Here is a 26,757-nt window from a genome sequence, read left to right on the forward strand (position 1 = left end):
ACAGGCTAGTGTTATAGCTAGTTATATTCCAGCAATATTACAGCTCATTTAGTTACCTGTTACCACCTCAGATCAGCATATTTCTCCTCATGTCTGCTGCTTGCTGTGAGTGACACAGTGACATAGATTTGTGAGCTGTATGAGAAATGAATTTTTAAGCAGAAATAGAGGGAGAGAGACCTGGGTGAATAAATAAAGTGCCCCTAGCACTAGTGGTAATGTGTACACTAATATAGAGTATTAAAAAAAAAGTCGTTTTAATCGATAGTATTCCTTTAAGTCCTTTTTTCAGGATGATAATGCATATTGCCTTTGAGAAAAGAGCATTAAAACTTCAGAATAGGCATATGTACTCAATGACATGGTGAGCAAACAGTCAAGATCTCAATCCAATTGAAAATGTACTATTTATTAAAAGGAAAAAAAATAGTACATGACTGGCTCCATCCTTTAGGCTGCTTTCACAGTGGGACGTTACAGGCACACGTTAGAGCAGCCTGTAACGCAGCCCAACTCACAGCACTGAAAAATCAATGGGCTTTCATAGATGAATCTAGGTTTGGTGGATGCCAGGAAAATGCTACCTGCGCACATGTACAGTGCCAACTGTAAAACAAGACAGTGGAGGAATAATGGTCTAGGGCTGTCTTTCATGGCTTAAAAGACAGAATTACGAAGATTGTTCTGCGTTTTGTTGGGTTATTTTCAGTTTTATTGAGTTTTACAGAAAATCACTTTTTAATAACTTTACTTTGGGCCTGATGCACTACCTAGCAGTAATAGTGCTGTGAGGAGACAGAACACTGCAATGTTACCAATACTACTGCAGCAGTGTACCGGGAGTTATGTTATTAGCGTGACCCAGTGGCGTAGCTAAGGAGCTGTGGACCCCAAAGCAAGTTTTACATTGGGGCCCCCATGCACTCTATACAGGGCAGCCATCGGGGGGGGGGGGGGGGGGGGGGGCAACTGACACTGCAGTGAGGGGCCCAGGGCTTCTAGGGGTCCTGAGTCCCCCCAAAGCGCTGGAAGGGCCGCATGTGCTGGCTGCAGGCCTGTGGCTCACTAACCAGCACACCGCGTTCCAGTACTGAGAGAAGAGTGACAGCGCTTGAACGTGGGGAGCAGATGAGTGAACCCGCTATAGTGGACTTTCTATACTGGGGCACCACCTATATCTGGCTACAGGCCACCTATACTGGGCCACCACCTATACCTGGCTACCTATACTGGGGCACCACCTATACTTGGCTACCTTTTACTGAGGGCACCACCTGTACCTGGCTGCCTATATTGGGGAACCCCCTATATTTGGCTACTTATACTGGAACACCTATAGCTTGCTACCTATACCGGGGGCACCTGTACCTGGCTAACCTATACTGGTGCACCACCCATACCAGGCTACCCATATTGGGGGCAACTATACCAGGCTACCTTTATCGGGGCACCACCTATAGTTGAATACCTATACTGGGGTGCCTGTATCTTGCTGGCCTATACTGGGGCACCAGCTATACCTGGCTACCTATACTGGGGGCATCTACACCAGGCATCTACACCAGGCTACCTATACTGGGGTAGCACCTATAGCTGGCTACTGATACTGGGGGAACCTATACCTGGCTACCTATACTGGGGGCACCTATGCCTGAATACCTATACTGGGGGCACCAATACCTGGGGGACGAGCTGAGACAGAAGTGGACAAGAGGTAACACAGGGGGATTAAAGAGGCACAGGGGGAACAGAGGCGGACTAAAGAGGCACAGGGAGAAAAGAGATGAGATGGGAACATGAGGTCACACAGAGGGACACATAAGAGGCATAAACTGAGGTGAGACAGAGGGGGACAAAAGAGGCACAGGAAGAAAAGAGGGGGACAAAAGAGAATGGATAAAGGATAAGAATGGCCCTATAAGTCCCTTATTTGTTAACCGGGGACTAACTGTATTTTGCTAGTATTTGGCTCCACCCACAACATGCAATGGTCACGCCCACTCTGTGCATGCTGCTTTCTTCAGTGTGAGCCATGCACATTTTTCAGCGCAGCGCACTTCGTGCATGGACACGGGGGTGGGGTGGCTAGTGGGTGGTCAAAGCAACCAGTGGGTGTGCCCAGGGAGGGGGGGCCCAGGCCTGATGATGTGTAAGGGGCACCAAAATTTCTGATGGAGGCCCTGACTCTATACATAACAATTCATAAGGCGCACCAAAACCTGCCAAGTTCAACCACAATGTCAGAGGTGCAAGAAGGGGATGGGGAACAGTGTGTTAATGATTACCACTATTCAAAGTATCTATGAAAGTGATTATTATGTGCACAGGACCAATAGAGAGCTAATACTGTGGTTGAGGGAGGGCTCTTTGGGGCCCCTTTGGCCAAAGGGCCCCGATGCGGTCACAACCTCTGCAACCCCTATTGCTTCGCCCTTGGTGTGACCCACGGAACTAGAGTACCGTGAGCCTTGCTGTGGAAATCGCGTTAGTAAAATGTGTTACCATAGCAACACTCACAAAACTCGAGTGCCACAGGTGGCGCTTATAGCGTAATTCACAGTACACTGCTGCGGTAGTACCAATACTTTAGCTGTGTGCTGTCTCCGCACAACTATATTACCGCTATTTAGTGCATCAGGCTCTATGTTACCTTTGGAATTGAACTCAAGCAAGTGAAAAATGACAGAAGTCCTTGAAAGCAAAAGGTTGAATTAACCAAGTAGTGGCGTGGGTCACATTTCTGAGGAAAAACACTTATGTTGGAGCAAGTGTGTGAGGTAGACACATAGAAATAAATGCATTTTTTTTTACCTGTCGTGCAGTCAGATATGTGCATTGGGCTGCACAAAAAATCAGCATGAGCTGGCTCTAAAATGTACACTTTTTATTTTCTACATACCTTTGCATTAGGCCTAAAAAACAATTCTGGAGAAGGAAAAAAGACGGATGGATGCTGATGGCACAAGAGGAAACTGTGTAACAAAGCTGTAGTTCTTTTGGTTGCAACTTTCAAGTGCAGTGCTGCCATCTTGTGGAAATCCTCAAAAGAAGATAAAAAGCTTCACAATATTTGAACACTACAGTTTACGCCGCACTCTCTCCCACTTTGTCACGACCTTAGGCCCCGTTCACACTGCACGCGTTTGTGTCCGTTTTTAAGGTACGCGTTTTGTGTGCGTTTTGCGAGGGCCAGAAAAATCAATGCAAAGGTATGGCCCTCGTTCACATATACGCGTGGCAAACGTATGCGTGGCAGAAACGCATAGTTGGATGCATTTCTGTGCGTCGTGCACAGAAACGCATTATAATGAAAGTCAATGGGCGCGCACTAAAAACGCATGGCATGCGTTTTTGTATGCGTATTCGGAGGTGCGTTTCTCGTCGGAAGTGTAGCTGACTCTTCCAGGTATGATCAAAAACGCATAAGGAAAAAACGCATACAAACGCATTACAAAAACGCGTACAAACGCGTACAAACGCATGCGTTTTTCCAGTGCGTTTACTACATGCGTTCTGCACGTTTTCCACACGCACATAATATGAACAGGGCCTTACTCACTTATATGATCTCCCTTTCTGTGCTCTGTGTGGAGTTGATTCATAGCTCTTATTTACACGAGGCCAGGAAAATGAATGCATCTTTATTTACCTGGTGCTTCTTCCAGCCCATAGAAATCTCTGTGTCCCTCGCCAGTGCTGCTGTTCTATTCTCACCCAGTCTTCTGCTGTCACAGAGAGGAATGCAAGTTATAACTGTCACCCATTTAACCCTAATAAAGGTTCATGCACATTTGAATCACAACAAGGGGTGGTGTTTTACCTGTACTTTTGTTTCAGGTGGTAGGTATGTGTTTGTCCATAGCTGGCCTTTGACCTGAGCGACCGGAGGGGGCGCCTATAGCTGATTGCCTATACTAAGGGCACCTACACCTGATTTCCTATACTGGGGGCACCTATAGCTGGCTACCTTTACTGAGGCCACCAACACCTGGCTACCTATACTGGAGGCACCTACACCTGGCTACCTATACTGGAGGCACCTACGCCTGGCTACCTATACTGGAGGCACCTACGCCTGGCTACCTATACTGGAGGCACCTACGCCTGGCTACCTATACTGGAGGCACCTATGCCAGGCTCCCTATGGGGGGAGACCTTCAACTGACTTCCTATACTGGGGGCACCTATGATTGGCAACCTATATTGAGGGAACCTACACATGAGATCCTATACTGGGGGCACCTATACCTGGCTACCTACCCATACTGAGTCTGAGGGCGTTGGGGGGAACCACTGCGTCTATAACGTGTGGTGCAAATTGTCAGCGCTGTGCTATCATTCTAAATGGGGGGGGGGGGGGGGCAGCTAACTGTCCCACTGAATGTTTTTATTAATATTCCTGAAAAGGTCTAGCCTTCATTTTTAAGTGTATTCAGGATAATGCACTCTTTCCATCCATTCATGGTTGCGTGTATGTGTATGTGTGTGCTTTGCGTGTGCGCGCACGTGGGAAGAGGATGAAGGGGGGGGGGGCACAAAAATCAGGTTTCGCTCAGGGCGCTGTGAAACCTAAGGCCGGCCCTGTTAGTTTGTCGGGCAGTATAGCGCCATGTTGAAGAGCAAATTACAAAGCTGCCAATGCCACTATGTGATCCAAACAGCCTGAAATGCAGTGCCAGCACACAAACCACCAGGTGGGAATTAAAGGAGAACTGTAGTGAAAGGTATATGGAGGCTACCATATTGATTTCATTTTAAGCAATACCAGTTACCTGGCTATCCTGCAGATCCTCTGCCTCCAATACTTTTAGCCCTAGACCCTGAACAAGCATGCAGCAGATCTGGTGTTTGACATTTTTGTAAGATCTGACAAGATTAGCTGCATGCTTGTTTCTGGTGTGATTCACACTACTGCAGCCACATAGATCAGCAGGGCTGCCAGGCAACTGGTATTGCTTAAAAGGAAATCAATATGGCAGCCTCCATATACCTCTCACTACAGTTCTCCTTTAAGACATACATTTGTCTTTGTCTTGTAGTTTATTTGTAGATGACTCAGTTTGTCCTTGTAATTAATGTTTTAAGTAAAAAAATATTTTAGTAAAATAAGCCAAGAGAATGTAAAGTAAACATCTGCTACTTCTCCATTAAATAAATAAGAACTTGTGCATTAGTTCATGAGCTCTGCCACGCCCTGCGCTGCTACAATTTGATAATCAAATGCACTTTAACTATAACATGCCTGTTGTAACACTAGACACAGTCATTTCATTGCCTGCATAAATATATGTCTTACAAGCTAGGCTCCGTGACGTTAGCATAGGCAAACGCAGGGGGGGATTACAGCTGCCCAGAATCCCCCCTCAGACCAGGGCCAGTGCAGTTTCTGGAGACAGGCACAAGTTGAGACACCAGACTATCTGCAGCTCACAGCCCCACCCCCTTTGCTTCCCTGCTACAGTTGACTTTTGATGGAGCAGCATTGTATGTGCAGAGCATGGAGCAGCTCTGGAGAACTTAACAGAGTCAGTTATGAGCACAGTGCTGTGCCCTGCTGTGTGAATGCTTCGCTTTCCCCTTCATTAGCAATGTTGACTGTCCTCATTATTATCTGTATCCAAACTGCTCCTGATCAATCTCATTACCAGTCGGTTGGGAAATTGCATTATGTGTACTCAGTATGATGGTCTACCATATTGTTATACTGTATTGTGCGTGGCTGAGGGAGACCTTTCAGGAATCCCCCCCTTGAAAATCCTGGGTTTGCCCCTGGTTAGTCCCCCTACAATCAGCACAAATAAAATTCCATCATGATTGGTGAGTGTTGCAGTTGTGCCCATTTGTGCCTCAAACATAAATATTTGTACTACTTTGATTTTGAAGATAATAGCAACTATTTTTTTCTAGACAATGGCCACAATTCACTAAGCTCAGCTCCTGTCTTTAATAATGATTCTGTGCTGTTTTAGTATTCACAAAGCAATTTACCTCAGGCAAACCTCAAAATAAGGATTATCTCTTTAAGTTAAGGAGTGATTTCTTATGTTAAAGTTTCAATCCTTAAAATAACAACAGAGTTCTAAAGTTAAAGACATTGGCCTATATGAAATTAACTATTTCTCCTAGGAGATAATTTTTCAACTTCTTTTTAAAATAACTATTCAGCACTTTGCAATTGAAAAAGTACCAAAAAGTTGGTGAAAAAGTTATTTTGGTGAAAAATCTTTCTCCGTAATTTGTCCCTCTTTCAGGACTGATGTACAGATCTGTGTAAATACGTGTATTTTTCTCCTGAAAATGTGTTTAGCTGAAAACGTTATTCCCATCAATTGAATTGATTTCTTATTTTCAAATCTTAAAATAAAGGAAAACTATTGATCATAGAGAGGACCAGAGTGGTCTGAGTGATAAAACTATATCTCTTGATTCTGAATTCTCTGTGATATGCATGGGGAGGGGAGTGGTGGGGGCGTGGTTAGAGGAGTGGCAGGGTTGTGTCTTAAAATGTCCCTCTTTCTTATCTCAAAAAGTTGGGATGTATGCAGACTGCAATGTACAGTGCAATATTCTGAGTTGTCTGCTTTATTTTTTTTTTTTAACTTCAAAACAGAGGAAAGAGCAATCCAGGAACAACTCGCCATGCGAAACTTCAATAAAACTTCAAACTTTAATGAGTTTCTTCCAATAAAATCATCAATGGTAAAAGACATTCAAACAGCAATACTTATCAATCAGAAGGTAGTGAAGGTGGTGCGGAGTACTTGTAACATAAAAAAGCACCCCTGGGGGTACTTACCATCTATGCATTGCAATCACCAAGGAATAGCAAATGCATTGTTATTTCCATTAATTATAAGGAATGGAAATCAGAATCACATCAGTGAAAATTGCGCTGTGGCGGCATTTGCGTTTCCTGCAGAGCAAATGTGGGGGAGAGGCCTTAAAGCGACATGAAACCCAGCTTTTCTTCTTTGCTCTCACACATTATTTACAGCATACAATACACCGTGACAGTTAATAATGGCGCACAGCGCCAGGGGAGTACAAAGGGCGCCCCATAGACTTACATTATATAACGCTATTTAGCGTTATAAGTGTTAAAAAATGGCGCAGGCAGTGTGCCTTACACTTATAACGCTAAATAGCGTTATAAGTGTTAAAAATTGCAGCGGGGTCGGGGAAGGAGAGCGGGAGCGGGACACTGGAGGGACATAGGCATCGGGGGAGGATGTGCAGAAGCATACGTTACCTTGTCCTGGCCGCCGATCGCTCCTTCCCTCCGCTCCTTCACTTCTTCCATTCGTTTACTGTAGTCCTGCAGCCGGCCAATCACCATGTGGCTTCAGTCTCCGCATGGTGATTGGCCGGCTGCAGGACTACAGCAAATGAATGGAAGGAGCGGAGGGAAGGAGCGATCGCCGGCCCAGGACAAGGTAACGTATGCCTCTGCATACATCCGCTGCCTATGCCCGCTAGTGTCCCGCTGCCTCTCTCCCCCAGCCCCCGCTGCCTACACTAGCCCTGCATGTGTATCATGGCGCACCGCTCTGCAATTAATGTAGCATAAAACGAAATTTACCGTTTTATTGTATTTACATTAAAACGGTAAATAGCGTTTTATGGTACACTTATCGGCAGAACGGTGCGCCATTTTTCTCCCTGCGCCATTTTCAGATGGACCCACAATACACTACCACAATTTTATTTTCTTTCAAATTCTTAGAATTTTTTTTTTTTAGCAGAACAGCATTCAAACAGTTAAACACAGGACTTCCTTTTTCAATTGAAAGCTTCCTGCAGGGAGCTCCAAATCCAAATAAATGATAACATTATCTTGTGTTTACTTAATTGTAGCAAGGGAGGGATGTAAAGATACCTTGGCAGTGGAGAAACTCCTTCTATCGTGTCCAGATCAGACACAGCTCAGAAAAATTCACTGGTTACATTACAATATATAAATACTATAGCTATGGATAAAATGCAATGGCAGCTTTCAGAGCAAATAACCTATACTTTGGGATCTTATAATTTCTAAATGAATAATATTAATTGTGCACAAAACTGTATGTGTTATAAAAAGTAGGAAAACACATTTTTTATTGAATAGTATGTCTGAGTTTAATACTAAATAATTCAAAAATGTTTGTATTAAAAAAAATGTTACAGCTTATTTAAAAACAAACAAAAAAAGGTTGGTAAATGCATATAAAGATATGTTTTTATGACTTCTCTCAGTATGACATATATAAGATTTTGAATATAAAAGGATTTGTGAATCCTACATAATAAAAGCCCTGTCCCTGTGCCCTCCTCTGTCCCTGTGTCCGTGCATCGGATTTCCATGGCATGCATGCGGACGGACTTGGGATAGCGGAAGAGGGTCGTTGGCGTGAGCCTTGTGATCATGTGCATGCAAATCACGCCCGTGCATGTGCCGCGGCCATGCGCGCGCACGTTGGCCCATGTGCACGCTGTGGGGGGCATGGCCGTGGCCCCCCCACCCAGTTTTTAACAGGTGGGCCTTTCTACTAGTATATGAATGATCCCGCAGAACAGGCATGTGTTGACATTTATTTATAGAACAGCCTTATTGCCAAATAAAGGCCTTTGTTGCAATCTGTCCTTTACTCCCAGATGTGTTGTCAGTGCATTGCTCTATCAGCCTCCGCTGTATCACACATCATCATCACTCTGACCCAAACTGCCTACAGAAATACATAAACGGGAACAGCAAAACTAAGCATGGTGAAATAGCTAAGCATGTGAGATATTACAGAAATAATATCTAGCAAATGTCAAAAAAAGAGGAATTTGTCAGAAACACACAGCCAATCTAATGCATGAACAGATGACTGGACTTTTTGAGGAAGTTTGTAAGACTGAATAAGAGTTTACAGAATAATAATGACAATGTTCTTTTATCACATTTAGACATGATCATACATGATGCATCTATTCAGGCTTAAAGAGACACTGAAGCGAAAAACAAAATATGATATAGTGAATTGGTTGTGTACTATGAATAATTACTAGAAGATTAGCAGCAAAGAAAATATTCTCATATTTTTATTTTCAGGTATATAGTGTTTTTTCTAACATTGCATCATTCTATAATATGTGCAGATTACACAACACTCAGCATTCAAAATGATTCTTTCAGAGCAGTCTGTGAACTAATGACCTCTCCTCTGGCAGAGAAAAAGTAAATAGTTCAGGAACAGTTGAGATAATAAAAGTCAGAAAACAGCACCCTCCACGACTTTGAAAGTCGTAGAGATTAATGGCTTTTTTGCATAGAGATAACAACTGGAGTTTCTTAACTCTTCCTGTACTGGAAACAATTAGACTGATGTATCTGATCTTAATGTTTTATTTCTTAGCTGTACTACACATACAAATCATAATATCATAATTTTTTTTCGCTTCAGTGTCTCTTTAAAGGACGCATTGACACTTATTACCACAGTAGGGTATGTGTTCTCACATCCTTTCTGATACCTAGCATAATGCCCAATGATGCACATACAATAAAATGTGCAGGTCCCAAAAGTAATCTCTTGTTTAAAGTGAGCTTGAACCGAGTAAAATGATTTAAAATAAACACATGATGTACCTGCAAATGAATATAACATACTTACCTCGCTGTCAGTTCCTCTCAGAAGCTCACCATATTCTTCTTACAATTATTTCTTCTAGTTCTGACAAGATTTTGTCAGAACTGAAATATATCAGTTGCTGTCAGTTATATATCAGTTGCTGTCAGGGAGGACAACTGATGAGCAAGGTCATGTCCATGTTTCCCTATGGCGATATTACAGATTAACAGTGTGCTGACCAGGAAGCTGTTATGGGTAAATGGCCACATTTTAAAATGGAGGATGGAGAATTCCATTGAACACAGTGGATAAACAGAACAAAGGAGAGGAGAAAGAGATTGAGGAGTATACCACACAGGAGGTAAGTATGTACAGTATATGTATGCATGTGTGTGTTTATTTTGATTTTTAATCTCTTAGTTTAGGTTTGCTTTATGAGTAACTGAAGGCCTTTTGTAGAATTAAAGACACACACTTACAGTATTGTTTTACTTTGGGACAGTTCCAGTATTAACTCCGCAACTGGCCTTACTAAATATTGGTCTGATGGGTATTGGGTTACATGATAAGTTTATCACTACACATGTTTTGTGTGCTGCATGTAATGTATTGTGCAAATACTGGAAAACAGATGACATTCCGTCAATGCCTTAAAGGGGAACTTCAGCCTAAACAAACATACTGTCATTAAGTTACATTAGTTATGTTAATTAGAATAGATAGGTAATATAATTTTTTACCCACCCTGTTTTAAAAGAACAGGCAAATCTTTGTGATTCATGGGGTCTGACATCTTTGTCATGGGGGCAGCCATCTTTTTGGTTGAAAGGAGGTGACAAGGAGCAGGAGACACAGTTCCAACTGTCCTGTGTCCTGATAACCCCTCCCAGCGGCACACGCTAGGCTTCAAAAAAAAAATAATTTGCACCAAAACAGCAGAATGAGAGCAACAACATCAGAAATCCCATCATGCTTTGCACAGCATCAGGGGAAAAAAGCCCGGGCAGTTTTCTTCTGTGCAGCTAAAAATGAGGCTTGGATAAGAGAAACAAAGTTCTGATGCCGTGAAACTGTTAAAGAAATACCAGGCCTTTTCAGTGCTGCTGAGTCGATTTTTAGTCCGGAGGTTCACTTTAATAATTAATAAATTACATTCATTATAACTTAAGAATGGAATTGTACGTCACAAGCAGAGAACATGACACCTTTAGACAGAGACCTCTTTTGATTGTTCCTGCAGTAGAGATATACTCAGTTAATGTAAAAAATGTTGGTATTGACCTATATAATATAAGCCATAACTTTAGCGAAAAGTATAAAAAATAAATCAGTACATTGCAAAGTAAGAAGTTAAAATATAGAAGAGAAATAAATAAATAATTAATATTCATCATGTAATTTGATCATGTTGTTTGATCCACAATCAGCCAGCACATCATCATCTTTACTACTGGCAGACATGAAAAAAAAACTGACACCAGCAACCGTGTTTGGCTTGACAAAGAAAAGTTCTTTGGCTCGGTAGAGTGGCCATTTTTTGGAGTGTTAAAAAAAAGACCTTTTGGGCAGCTTTGTGAGTTGGAACAGACTATGGTAATGCGTATTAATAACAAGCGTTACCCTTAGCAACGCAAATAACTGTAGCAACGTTCTCGCTATTTGAGAACTGTGAGTCGCTAATAGTGTTACTAGCGGTACACGCTGCCGGTAGTAACGGTAATATTGCTGTGCGCCGTCTGTGCATGCCAATATTACCCCCCTTTTATGCCTGCACCCCATTATTTTGAGTTTATTTTCAGTTCTGGTTTGTGAATTATAGTCTTTTTTTCCCTGCAAACACTACAAGAACCACATGATCAGGAGCAGTCCATTATAATGATGAGGAAGATGTATCTGGTGTTGCTGCATGCAAGTCCTGATTGCAGGGAACGTGTTAAAGAAGTCCATTTCTTCACAGCTGCTCAGCTGTGAAATTTCCTGTTGGTTTCTTCAGAACTGTGTCTCAAACCAGATAAAAAAATTGGTAGCTAGCAGATTATATGACACTACTGGCATTTTAAAACAACAGTAAGCATGACTTTACTTTCCGCACATATCCACAAAACAAGCCACTCAGGGCCGGCGCTACTATTAAGGCAAAGGAGGCAGCTGCCCCAGGGCCCCATAGCTTGTAGGGGCCCCCAGTGGCTACAAGAGGAAAAAAAATTTCAAATCGGCCTTATAGTTTTTGAGAAAATCGATTTTAAAGTTTTAAAGGGAAAAAAAATACACATTTAAAAACCTGCCGACTTTAATGGTTAATAGCAAATCCACCTTAAATGCTAGAAACCCTAAGGTTAAGGAGATCATTAGGAATAAGAGGAAAAAACTATTTTTCAAAAAGACCTTATAGTTTTTGAGAAAATCGATTTTAAAGTTTCAAAGGAAAAAAGTATACTTTTAAATGCGGTAAATGTCACTTTTAGTAGCAAACCTAACGGTAGTGTAATTTTACATGCATCAAACGAAAGCGCAATAAATTTCCTGACGGGGTTTCCAGGGGGTCTATACGCAGCCGCAGCGCTTTGGCCAGGGATCGCTATACAGCCGCAATATGGCTGTATGAAGATCCCTGGCATTTTTTCCTATTTTCCCAATTTTTTTTTTATGTTTAGAGTGTGGGAATTTTTTTTTTTTTAAATTATGTGGGGTCCCCGCTCCTGAAACTTTTTAACCCCTTGTCCCCCATGCAGGCTGGGATAGCCAGAATGTGGAGCTCCGACCGATTGGGACTTCACACCCTGTTATACCAGCTGCAAAAAAGGTCCCCTAATGCCGATTTTTGTTCCGGGGTATATGTTGGGGGGGCACCCCAGGTTTATTTTGCCCTGGGGCCCCATTATTGCTTAAACCGGCCCTGGTCATTTTCGCCACTCGAGTGGTGCCACAGCGTCCCTGGAATCCGTGCAGCTGGAGCTGAACCACCCACGGCACCGGCTCATCATAGACGTTCCAACACACTGGAATTCAACCCTGGCAATGTTGGAACGTCTGGTTGAACAAAAGCGGGCTGTCAACCACTACCTGGCCAAAGCCACCATGGAGGCCAACTTGTCCGGGACCGGCACCACCCACCTTCCGGACATCATCCGCCCTGCTGAGTGGGGAAAAGTGCAGCTGGTGTGCTTGGTGCTGGCACCCTTCCTGGAGGCCACCAACATGGTCAGCCGGGACCATGCATCGCTGTGTGAGTGGGTGACCATGGTGTGCATGCTGGACAAGGCCCTCGATGCTCTGCTGGAAGTGGGAGAGGCAGCATTGATCCAGCAGGAGCAGCAGCCACCTGTCCAGTCCACCTCTGTGTGGCAGGAGGAGGAGGTTGAGGACTTGGAGAAGTTGGACGTCCCTGACCTTGAAGAGGAGGGGGCACAGCGGAGTGCAGCTGCAGTGGTGCGGGGGTGGAGAGAGCAGGAGGAGGATCAGGAATCAGAGGACAGCACTGTCAGCGGTGCAGGAGATGATGGGTCAGCAGAGATGGCAGCCCTCTTCCCCATGGCAGTGCACATGCTGCAGTGCCTGCTTAAAGACCCAAGGGTGAAGCAGATGCATGTTCGGGAGGACATCTGGATCACCCTGATGCTAGACCCACGGCTGAAGGGGAAGCTGGCTCAGTTCATGCCTGTAGGAGGAGACCCTGTGCCCCGAATGAGGGACTTGCAGTGGATTCTGGTTCGTAGCTTGGAGGAAGCCTTCCCCCAGCCTCCCACCCCCCCTGCTGTCACAGTCCAGCCAGCACAGCAGCAGGTGCCTGCATCCAGCAGCAGCAGGTGCCCAACAAACCTGCTGTCTCTGACAAAGGCACTCTACGCCACGCCAGTACCGCTGCCTACAGAGGAGGTGCCTGCAGCAGCATCCGGCTATCAAAGCCAGAACCAGCACCTGACCCGGATGGTGGCCAACTACATGGGGTCCTACAGCGGGCTTGACACCGACACCCCTGTGGACCCCTTGGATTACTGGGTCAAGCACCTGGATATCTGGTGCGAGCTGGCGCAGTATGCCCTGGAAGTGCTGTCCTGCCCGCCTTCCAGCGTGCTGTCAGAAAGGTGCTTCAGTGCGGCCGGTGGCGTGGTCACCGAAAAGCGCCTTTGTCTGTCCACCCAGTCTGTGGGCAGACTGACTTTTTTGAAAATGAACCAGGCTTGGGTGGTTGATGAGTTCCTGGCCCCTGTTGTTGGCAAGAGGGAGAAATGAAGTGGCTGAGTGGGAATCACTATGCCTGTCTCACCACCCTTTACCACCACAACCTCCTGGCTCCATCGTCATTGATAGGTGCCATAGTTATTATCTGAACACAATTGCTGTGTAATTTTTTTGGAGGTGCTGTCCAAGTTGTGGGGAGGCCCCATCTGCGGCAGTACGACCGCTTCCTGCAACCTCTCCTTTTTTAAAGTTTTACCTGTGCTGTGGTACCAACAATAGGTGCCATAGCGATTATCTGAACACAATTGCTGTGTAATTTTTTTGGAGGTGTCTGTGCTGTTCAAGTTGTGGGACAGCCCCAACTGCAGCAGTACATCCGCTTCCTAGAACCATTCCTTTTTAATGTTCTATCTATTCCGTGGTACCAACACTAGGTGCCATAGCAGTTATCTGAACACAATTGCTGTGTAATTTTTTTGGAGGTGCCTGTGCTGTCCAAGTTGTGGGGAGGCCCCAACTGCGGCAGTACGACCGCTTCCTGGAACCTAGTCCTGATGTTAATTGACAGCCATTTTGTTTTGGGGAGGGGGGATTTTAAGTCCCCACATCATCAATTAGTGTTCCCCTTTAAAAAATAATAATGCTACATGCCTCATTTACCCTAAAAAAAACGATTTAGAAGCAATTTAAAGGGCACTTCCGGTTTTCTATCCGGATATCCAAATCCGCCGGATACTGAGGTCGGATATCAGATTCCGATCTCAAAATTTTGAAATCGGATATCCGACCCGGATCAGATATCTAGGAATCGGATCCGGATTTTGAAAAGGGGTATCCGAGCAGCACTGATCAGAAGCAATATTGATTACAAGTCAAATGATGAACTGTTAACCTGCCTGGCGTTCTATTAAGATCGCCAGGCAGGCTGCGGGAGGGTTTTTTTTTAATAAAAAAAAAACTATTTCATGCAGCCAACTGAAAGTTGGCTGCATGAAAGCCCACTAGAGGGCGCTCCGGAGGCGTTCTTCCGATCGTCTCCGGCGCCCAGAATAAACAAGGAAGGCCGCAATGAGCGGCCTTCCTTGTTTTGCTTACATCGTCGCCATAGCGACGAGCGGAGTGACATCATCGACGTCAGCCGACGTCCTGACGTCAGCCACCTCCGATCCAGCCCTTAGCGCTGGCCGGAACTTTTTGTTCCGGCTACGCTGGGCTCAGGCGGCTGGGGGGACCCTCTTTCGCCGCTGCTCGCGGCGGATCGCCGCAGAGCGGCGGCGATCAGGCAGCACACGCGGCTGGCAAAGTGCCGGCTGCGTGTGCTGCTTTTTATTTGAGCCAAATCGGCCCAGCAGGGCCTGAGCGGCAGGCTCCGGCGGTACTGGACAAGCTGAGCTCGTCCAGACCGCCCAGCAGGCTAATAATAGGGTGTATTAAAGGGGATGTGCACTGTACTCTTTTGCTATTATCTTGTGAAGTAATCTGCCATACTTAGTTGAGAGCGCACTCCTGCTATTTTTTTTTTTTTTTATGCCTAAACAGACCAGTACACTTTGATAATTTGGTGGAGCCACTCCTATATAGCCACTCCTCCTGTATAAAGAAGTATAGCCCATAACCATGTAGCTAGGTTACAATTCACCCAGGCTGTAAACTGTTTACTTTATATATGATCAGCGCAGAGTCCAAAAACAGAAGACGAGTCTTCAACAAAGAATGGGAGCAGGCAAATCTCCACCGCAATAAATATTGGGGTCACAGCACAGCTCTACAATCATGGATACCCAGAAATAGGAAGGAGGCTTACCAGCTGGTAACAACCCACATTATAAGGTTGTATCAAGGCTTTGGTAGCTAGCTGGTTGATGAGCGCTAGTTTGCAAAACCGGTCGGGAAGGAGACAGATGGCATCTTTATACTGTCCTTTACTGCTGACCCATACATGCATGCAACTTTCTCGGGGTTCCCATTGCATGGGCCCATATGTAAATTTTGTTTTTATGCTATTTTTTATGCTGTTTTTACAATGAAAACTCTATATTAAACGGTTTACACTTAGAGTTGCTGTTTGTTTGTTTTTATGATGTTTACTGATATCCATTCGTAAGATGAATCATTGCTGAATTGGTGGATCCTGGACAGACTGTTGCTTCCTTATGTCTTACCAAATCGTTGATACAACCTTATAATGTGGGTTGTCACCAGCTGGTAAGCCTCCTTCAATTTTCTGGGTATCCATGATTGTACAGCTGTGCTGTGACCCCAATATTTATTGCGGTGGAGATTTGCCTGCTCTTATTCTTTGTTGAAGACTCGTCTTCTGTTTTTGGACTCTGCGCTGATCATATCTATATATATAATAGAGTAAGTGCCTCAACCTTCAAGCAAGAAGAAGAAGTAGCGCCCTGCCCCCAGGGCCGGTTCAAGCAAGAAGAAGGGGCTGGTCCAAGCAAGAAGAAGATGTAGTGCCATATCAAACCAAGGATGAAGAGGGATAATTTGCATATTTGCATATTCAGTAGCAGTGCATTGTGGGTAACCACAAATGTTCACTTATAGCTGAATTATTGCAGATTTGCTTCTGTTTGAAGAAGGCAAATTACACCAAGCTTTGCTTTTTTTTTTAGTAGGAGGGTTTTTTGGTCCCTTTTATCCCCCTATACATTCTTAGTAGTTTGGGTCACCCTGAGCTGCTTGGTTACTCTGTTGTACTGGTCCAATCCCTATCTCATACAGCAACATCAATCTTTTGGCTAAAAGAGGTTGTCACATGTGGGGTTTATATGGCTGTGTACGATTTAAAGCTATTAGACTATAATGCTTATTAAAGGAATTATCTGGGATAAAGAAAGAAAATAAAAGCTACTTACTGGGGTTTTCCACCAGCCCCAAGCTCCCAGCACGTCCCTTGCCGCAGCTCTCCCTGCAGCCGTTCGCCGGAGCTCTGACCTGGTCCCCGGCGATGATGTCAGAGCGACCTGGAGGTCGCACTGTGCTGCGCCTGCTCGATCAGCGCTGTCAATCGCTCCGGCTCACGTGGTGGTGATTGACAGTGAGGATCGCACATGCGCAGTACAGAGCGACTTCCAGGTCGCCCTGACGTCATCGGCGGGGACCGGGACAGACCTGCGGGGAGAGCTGCGGCAAGGGACGTGATGGGAGCTTGGGGCTGGAGGAAGCCCCCGGTAAGTAGCCTTTATTATCTTTCTTTATCCCAGATAACTCCTTTAAGGGTGAAAAGGGGAAATTTGCATATTTAGTAGCAGTGCATTGTGAGTAACCACAAATATTCACTTATAGCTGAATTATTGTAGATTTCCTTCTGTTTTAAGAAGGCAAATTACACCAAGCTTTGCTTTTTTTTAGTAGGAGGGCTTTTTGGTCCCTTTTATCCCCCTATACATTCCGAGTGGTTTGGGTCACCCTGAGCTGCTTGGTTACTCTGTTGTACTGGTCCAAGCCCTATCTCATACACAGGGCCGGGCCGAGGCATAGGCTGGAGAGGCTCCAGCCTCAGGGCGCAGTGTAGGAGGGGGCGCAGAATTCATTCAGCTGTCATTCCTAATTGTGTTTGAAGCAGAAAGAAATAAGAAAAGGGGATACATGACAGTGACTGCAAGCCAGATAACTAGATATTAAGGTGTTGGGGAGGTTGTGGGCCCTGTGGCGCCTTTTAGTCTAATAGCAATCAGTGTGTGATGGCTGGGGTGGCAGGGATGGAAGGGCGCACTTTGGTGTCTCAGCCTTGGGTGCTGGAGGACCTTGTCCCGGCTCTGCTCATACAGCTCTATCAATCCTTGCCATGTACTGATGAGGACCAAAAGTCCAAAACAGGCTGTTACATGTGGGATTGATATAGCTGTGTAAAATTTAAAGCTATGGGCTTGCTATACACCAGTGGTTGTGGATGCTTGCTTGGCTTATTAAGGGTGAAAAGCGATAATTTGCATATTTAGTAGCAGTGCAATGTGGGTAACCACAAATATTCACTTATAGCTGAATTATTGCAGAGTTGCTTCTGTTTTAAGAAGGCAAATTACACCAAGCTTTGCTTTTTTTTTTTTAGTAGGAGTGCTTTTTGGTTCCTGTTATCCCCCTATACATTCTTAGTAGTTTGGGTCACCCTGAGCTGCTTGGTTACTCTGTTGTACTGGTCCAATCCCTATCTCATACAACCATATCAATCCTTGCCATGTACTGATGAGGTCCAAAAGTCCAAAACAGGCTGTCACATGTGGGTTTGATATGACTGTGTAAAATTTAAAGCTATAGGCTTGCTATACATCAACGGTTCTGGATGCTTGCTTGGCCTACCAAGGGGGAAAAGGGATAATTTGCATATTTAGTAGCAGTGCATTGTGGGTAACCACAAATGTTCACTTATAGCTGAATTGTTGCAGATTTCCTTCTGTTTTAAGAAGGCAAATTACACCAATACAGTGGCGGCGTTGCAGGAAGTGACAACAGTGGAACACACACTGGAATGCGGAAGAGGTGAGTCATCCCTGCCCACTGCCTCTTACTAATAGTGGCGGCTGCTGCTGAGCTTAAAGAGACACTGAAGCGAAAAAAAATATATGATATAGTGAATTGGTTGTGTACTATGAATAATTACTAGAAGATTAGCAGCAAATAAAATATTCTCATACTTTTATTTTCAGGTATATAGTGTTTTTTCTAACATTGCATTATTCTATAATATGTGCAGATTACACAACACTCAGCATTCAAAATGAGTCTTTCAGAGCAGTCTGTGAAGTAATGAAGTCTCCTCTAGCAGAGGAAAAGTAAACAGTACAATAACACTTGAGATAATAAAAGTCAGATAACAGCCCTCTCCAGGACTAAACTTGGTCAGAGAGTTAATAGCTTTTTTGCATAGAGATAACAACTGGAGTTTCTTAACTCTTCCTGTACTGGAAACAATTAGACTGATGTATCTGATCTTAATGTTTTATTTCTTAGCTGTACTACACATACAAATCATAATATCATAATTTTTTTTTCGCTTCAGTGTCTCTTTAAGCAGGAGGGAGGAGCGCACATGGGGGACCCAAGTGAGGGAGGGGGGGGTCCTGCTGAGCTTAAGCTGGAGGGGGAGCACACATGGGGGACCCAGGTGAGGGAGGGGGGGTGCACATGGGGGACCCAAGTGAGAAAGGGGGGGTCTTGCTGAGCTTAAGCTGGAGGGGGAGCGCACATGGGGGACCGCCGCTGTGCCCAATACCCCCTTCCTGCCCTCCACCCCCTTATGTGGCGTATGCTACGCCGCGGGTCGGCTAGTATAATTTAAACTGTTTACTTTACACTGCTGATGCAGAGAGAGCGAGAGAGAGAGAGGCAGGAACACACAGAGCTGCAGCTGATGATTATTTACACACATTTGAAGCTATATGTCTGCTTTCTATCATTCTGAACACATTTTACTCACAGTATTAGAGCCAGTAAAGATTGTTTCTGTATGCTGGATGTGCTGGACACAGTCCTCCATAGTAATTCCCACAGTGAAAACTGTTTCCTGTAAATGTCATATTTTCTTCACATAAAACATGAAAAAAAGAAAAAAAGCCTTTGTATTGCTATTTGCTAGTAATTACTGGAAATATATGTAGCATTTAGAATTTTAGTTAACTTTGATAGTTGTCCTTTAAAGCGCAACTGCAGTGAGATTGTTAAGTTGGTGCTTGCCTTTGTAAAATCTTTCTTTTCCCTGATTTTCATTCTGAAATTTATCACAGGCGACGACATTTTTAGTTCTGCCAGGTGATCCGTACAGAAAGTTTGTTACTGAGAGTTCTAAGCACAGAGGGAGATACTGCTTGCTTGGCAGGTGGAAAAAGATGTCATTTCCCACAATGCAATGAGGTTCACATTCAACAAACCGTCAGGACCATGGTTATGATGTCACCCTGAGGGAGGAGTTTCACCACAATATCAGCCATACAGATCTCCCTGATGATCTATTCGAGAAAAGGTAAAAATTTCTCATGGGAAAAGGGGTATCAGCTACTGATTGGGATGAAGTTCAATCCTAGATTAAAGTTCCTCTTCAAGGAAATGATTTTGGAATAGACTTAGTGTGGATTCATGACTTGGAAGTGTGGTGATTCAACATGCCAATAACCTGAACACATCTCTTTTGGCATTCTTTATATATACACGTTTATCTTTACCTTTAGGCTTTTTATCATCCTTTTGGTTCAATTTTTTTTAGAAATGGTAAAAGTGGTTTTGGGTCTAAAAAATACTTGCAGATTGCGTGTGGGTATGGATAACTACAGACAGATGTTTTATTTGAGCAATAATACTATTTTATGTAAATAATAATAATTATAAGTCTTCCAGCAGCTTTCTTCAACACTAAACAAAAATATCAACTAAAACAAAAAAATTACCTTGTGTTCAGCAAAAATAACAAAAGAAAACAGTGTCGCAACAGCTCAGGGCTATCACCCAAATAAAAAAATATCACAGTCCAAAAACTCCTGGGTTCCCAACCAAAAGAGACAGAGATTCTATTATTATTATTATTTAGTATTTTTATATAGCGCCGACATATTACGCAGCGCTGTACAGAGTATATATTATATTGTCACTAACTGTCCCTCAAAGGAGCTCACAATCTAATCCCTACCATTGCCATATGTCTGTATTATGTAGTGTAAGTACTGTAGTCTAGGGCTAATTTTTAGTGGGAGCCAATTAACTTATCTGTATGTTTTTGGAATGTGGGAGGAAACCGGAGTGCCCGGAGGAAACCCACGCAGACACGGAGAGAACATACAAACTCTTTGCAGATAGTGCCCTGGCTGGGATTCGAACCAGGGACCCAGCGCTGCAAGGCGAGAAAGCTAACCACTACGCCACCGTGCTGCCCTAGGTCCCCAACTAATAAAATCAGTGCTCCTGGGTCACCAACCAATAAAACCAGAGCTCCTGGGTCCCCAACCAATAGAAATCAGATATTTTCCCATAATTATATAGGTGGCCACTGGCCAGCCACTAACAATACAATTTGCTGAATGATTGCTTATGAACGATTATTTGCCTGAACGATTGTTTGAGAACACTAATGGACAAAAATCTCCTAACCAATCCGATCAGACTGATGGATCAGTTTCATTAATCTGATCGGATTCGTTAAAAGATTTTCGTCTGTTAGTGGTCCCAAAGATCATTTCCAATAGTTCGATAATTGTTCGTAAATGATCGTTCACCAGATTGTATCCTTAGTGGCCACCTCTTGTTCATCCAATTTTACCAACTGAGCCAGATTACCAGGACCGATACCATTCGAACAGAGGCACTCGTGAGGACAGCGAGGGACACATCGGTGCTCACTGGGCTGAAGGAAGCCCCGGGTAAGTATAAAATCTTTTATTTGCCCATTTCAGGTTTAAATGGTCAGTTAAAGAACCACAATCGCGAAAAAAGTAGGCAGTTAAAATCTGACAGGACCGACAGGTTTTGGGCCAGTCCATCGCCTAATGGGGGATTCTCAGGGTTTTCTTTGTTTTCAACAGCATTTCCTGAACAGCAGTTTAAAGAGACTCTGAAGCGAGAATAAATCTCGCTTCAGAGCTCATAGTTAGCAGGGGCACGTGTGCCCCTGCTAAACTGCCGCAATAGCGCCGCTAAACGGGTGTCCCTTCACCCCCAAACCCCCCACTGCAACACTTGGTCACAGACTTGGTCGCTTCTGGAGGCAGGGCTAACGGCTGCAACCCTGCCTCCAGTCGCGTCTATCAGCAGCGCATCGCCGCCTCTCCCCCGCCCCTCTCAGTGAAGGAAGACTGAGAGGGGCGGGGAGAGGCGGAGATACACGCTGACAGACGCGCGTGGGGCAGGGCTGCGGCAGTTAGCCCTGCCCCAACCAGGAAGCGCTCCCCCGCTGTACGGAGGGGATTTAGGCGATCAGGGACCCCCGTTAAGCCGCGGGATAGCGGCGTTTTAGCAGGGGCACACATGCCCCTGCTATCTATGAGGTCTGAAGCGAGATTTATTCTCGCTTCAGACTCTCTTTAACTGCCAAAATAATAAGATACCAGCCAGCCTCCCTACTCACTTGAACACTATTTTGTCAGTTAGACTTTACAACCGATGTCCAGGAAATGCTGTTGAAAATAAAGAAAAACCTGAGAATCCCCCATAAGGAGATGGACTTACCCAAAACATGTTGGTTCTGTCAGATTTTTTCTGCTTACTTTATTTGCGATAGTGGTCCTTTACAGTGGAACTGAGATAAAATGTAGGGTCGTTACTAATGGCCTCCTTACATATTATATATATTATATAGTCCATTCCTCCCCAAAATGTTTTCTTTTTATCCCTCCTATTACCTTATTAGGTAATATAGCCTCTCCCCCCATCTTACCAACTACCATGAGATTTTGGGTTCCAAAAGGAGGCTCCCAGAATTGCAAATTGCATTTTGAAAATTGCGTTTTGACGTGTGAAAGATGGTGGTAGACTAAATATGAGACAGCAACAGTGAGTGAGGTTTTAGCTAGACAGTGTTGTTATATTTTCTATTTATAATGCTGTGGGTGCAACGTATATTCAAAGCTGTTTTCTAGCTCAGTTCCTTTTTAATCTTGAAATACAATTAACCACTTGCCGACCAGTGGATTCTACACTGATCGGTGCTGCGTGGGCTCTACAGCCCGCAGCACCGATCAGGAGTCCAGCAGGGCGATCAGACTACCCCCCTTTTTTCCCCACTAGGGGGATGTCCTGCTGGGGGGGTCTGATCGCCGCCGGCCATCTGCGTTTTGCGGGGGGGGCTTCTCAAAGCCCCCCTCCGCAGCCATTTCTGCCCTCCCGCTCCTTACCTCCCTCCCTCCCTCTCTCCGTAATGCGCAGGACGGAGTTCCGTCCTGCGCATTGAAGGATAGGCTTCAGCCTATCATATGCCGGCGATCCCCGGCCAATCAGAGGCCGGGGATCGCCGATCTGCCTTACGGCGCTGCTGCGCAGCAGCGCCGTATGATGTAAACAGCGGGGATTTCTTCCCCGCCTGTTTACATTTTGCCGGAGAGCTGCGATCGGCAGCTCTCCGGCTGTTCACGGAGACACCCTCCGTGAACTGACATGGAAAGGCCGCTCGATCGAGCGGCCGTTTCCATGGTAACCCGCAGACGACCAGTTTACGCCAATCGGCGTTAGCTGGTCGTCAAGAGGTTAATGTTATACTCCACTTTGTGGCACTTTCCACACTTGCATGAATTAGAGCAGCCTTTCTCAACCCTTTTACCCTGGGGGAAACCTGCAAATAACTTTTGGATCTCAAGGAACCCCTGCAAAAAATGTTTTGGTCTCGAGGAACCCCTGCATTTATTTTGTAGGAGGCAAGGTCTTTAAAAGTAGGTGTGGCTGTTTATTTCACTACCCCCTATTACACTGCCACTCATTATACTGTCTCCTGAGCCCCCAATTTAGTGCTTCTTGTTATAATACCACCTATTATAATGTGCTTTATTATACTATCCCCACGATGGAGGAAAATGCCAAGGAACCCCTGCAGAGTACTCAAGGGACCCTGGTTGAGAAAGCCTGAATTAAAGGGATTGCAAAAGGTGGTGGCACACCCATCACACACTATCTGTTAGGCGCTCACGCTCGTGACCGACAGCACTTTTATTGACCTGATGAAGCGAGTTGAGACCCTTGAAACGTGTTGTCTGCTGTGCATGAATAAATACCTTTTTCATTCATTATTGGTTTGTCCTTTTGAGAAGGTAAGATATTACACTTTTTACCTACAGTATATAATAGCCTTAGTTGTTGTTTATCATCAAGGGTGCTTCTACCAGTGCTCTAGTATAGTCCTGCAGTCCTCACAACTATCCAAGGAGAATGACCGCAGGCTCTGACAATGGTTGCAAGTTCTTGCAATGCACATTTGTGACTACATTTCTTCTCCAATTTTACATATACCAACTCAACCTACGATACTGCAGCATTGGGCTCCTGGTCTCTCTAATCCTATAAATACTTGGAGGTTGCAGGTAACCTCCATCAGGAATCAAATAAATCCTCTTTTAGGAAAGACTGGACTGTCAGTTTTGTGTATGAACATAACAACACATCAGAGTCAGAATAATAGGCGGTATCTCTAGATAGTATCTCTAGCGGTCGGAGGTGGGAGTGCTCCCCACCTCCGACCGCTAGAGATACTATCTAGAGATACTATCTACATGGAGTTTGTATGTTTGATGCAAGGGTGTTAAAAATAATCCTGGGACCCTCCCAAGTTTAATAAGGTGGCCCATCTGCCAGGGATCATGTAATGCCATCCATGATCTCCCATAACAGTGTGGCCACCATGACTACCCCCCAACATGTATGGACACAATTACAGTTTCTCTGGAGGGGGTCTTGTTTGGAGGGAGGGAGAGTGAGAAGTTGGGGACCCACAGCTGAGGTCCTGCCCCCTGTGGCTGCACCCCAGTAATTACACCTTTGGTTCTACATGTGGTTGCCTGGGTTTCCTCCCTCATCCCAGAAATGTAGTGGTCGCTTAATTGGCATTTTGCAGAAGAGGTAGGGAGTTAGGGTTGGAGACTCTGAGCTGATGTCAGTATATATTAGTGTGCGGTATGCAGGGAAAGGCCCTTCACAGCAGTGCAATTTGACAATGAGCTGCCGGCTGCATATCTGTACGCAATGCAGCACCGACCCATTCAGTGTGTCAAAGGGGAAAGGAGAGGGAGGGAGAGCTGAAATGAAGACAAGAGCAACACCGGTACTATGCGTTGCGTACATCAAATAAGGGCACAAGGAAAAAAGGGTGCGGGGTATAGCCAAAATTGTAGTTTCTTCATCTTTAGCTGAGATAAAATAATAAATAAGTTAAAATAGCGGTATTAAAAAGGGCGCTGGGTGAAGCTAAAATTGCAAAATATCATCTACATTGAAAACAAAATATATTTACAGTTGTAATGAGGATAGTAAATATTGGTAAATATTACCAATATTTCACTACAACAAACTTAACCCATCTCTCACACAGAACCTTCCCCCTCTGATGCTTAATCCTAAGTCCCCCCCTGGCCGTGCTTGGCCCTAAGACCCCCTAGTGGTGCCTAACCCTAAAACCCCACTTCCTGACGCCTAACCCTATAACCCGCCTTCCTAACGCCTAACCCTAAACCCTCTGTCTCTCATGCAAATAACGTGAATGCAAAAAGTGATCCATTTCTAAGACAATACATTTCAAAATGATAATTTACAAAATGATCATTCTCAAAATAAATTTCAAAATAATACAAAAAATTTTAAACAAACAATAATTTACAAAATGATAATTGTCAAAACTAATTTTAAAACAATATTTTTCTAAACACTAATTATCAAAATGAAAAATTTCACTTGGACGGGCTAAGCGCTCGTTATTTATTGTGCGGCAAAATGTTCTCCTATATTTTGCATTAGTGCCTATGGGGTTCCCAAATAGTCCGTTAGCCGCAGACGCCCACATTTCCTGCTTCCCTTTCCATTTCTTTCAGGCTCCTTTCACACTGTGTCCATCGTCTTAGGTCGGACAATATAATTGCATCACAACACAAATGCAGTTTATTCCAACGGGGCTTTCACATTGATTGTGGTTCCATCGGGATAATATACTGCATGCCGTCAGAGCCGGATCATCCACAAGGAAAATCTAGGCTGTTGCCTAGGGCCTGGAAAGAGTCTAGGGCCCTGGTGGATGCTAGCCACCCCCCAAATGTTACAAAAAAGCCAGGTGACCAGCAGCAGTGGGCATAATCTTGCCTATGGCCCCATTTCATCATTTCTGCATGCAGTGTGTTCACAGGGTAACGTCCCCATTTACAGCGGCAGTGAAGCACACTTTCATTGTACTGTATGCCTCACTGTATAGCAGCACCACACCGTCCACGTGTGATGCGAAAATCCAGATAGGTTGCGATTGAAGAACAATCGCATTGCAACATAATCTTCATAGTGTTAAAGCGAACCGAGCCAAAGCTGGGGTTCAAAATAAGTTCTTACCCTCCTGGATCCTATCCTGTCGGCAGCCCCCTGTTGCAGAGCATGGCCCTCCTCTGAATCAGGGCCGTGCAGTGTCACTTCCATATTAAAGGCCGCTCTGTAGCCATGCGAGCCTGCCCGTTCATGCACAGTACTATGGAGCCTATGGTTCTGGTTTACTGCGCATGCGTGGGCGGGCTCAGTTGGCTATTGCGCGGCCATGTACAAGGAAGAGGAGCTGCGCGGCCCCGATCTGATTAGCAACAATTCCTTGCCACTAATCTTCCGTGGGGCTACGCTCAGCAATGGGGACATCAGAGCAGCGAGGGAAGCCTCAACAGGATCCTGAGGCTTTCCTCTCTTTAGGTAAGTATCTGACTTTGTGTACCTGAGCTTCGGCTCAGATACACTTTAAAGGAGCCTAAAACAAACAACCACCTGCATTGCAGAGCAATGTGAGAGTGTATCTGAAGCCTCAGGTTCTTTTCACACTTTTCCTGTTCCATCTTATTACACAAAAACATTGCACCCCGTCAGAGAAGCAGTCATAGTCCTATGGAGCTCTCACATTGATCCCGGTGTGGCGAGTCCCGTTGTGATGACGCAAGAGTATCTGTGCATAGTGCGTGTTTTACTCTAAAGTGAGGCATACTCTTATTGTAAAGTATGTCTCACTGTAGGGTCACACTGGTGCGACCTTTCGTGACAATAGAACAATCCCACCACGATGGAATGTATCAAACGGGTGTAACTACAGATCATTGCCTCCCCCCTCATCCAGCAAAACTTTGATGAGGCCCCTTAATGTTCAAAACCCTTTCTTTGCCACGCCTTGGTGACCCTCACAGCCTGGGGGCCCATCTTACGAGGCTCATACCAGAATTTTAACACCCACAATGTGTGGCCACAAAATCACCTGATCTGTAGTATCAGAGAAAGGCAAGGTTAGTACTTGGGGCCACTTTATACGTATGGGCACCTCTGCAGTTGC

The sequence above is a fragment of the Hyperolius riggenbachi genome, chromosome 6, assembly GCF_040937935.1.
Source record: "Hyperolius riggenbachi isolate aHypRig1 chromosome 6, aHypRig1.pri, whole genome shotgun sequence".
In the NCBI taxonomy this organism is placed as follows: domain Eukaryota; kingdom Metazoa; phylum Chordata; class Amphibia; order Anura; family Hyperoliidae; genus Hyperolius; species Hyperolius riggenbachi.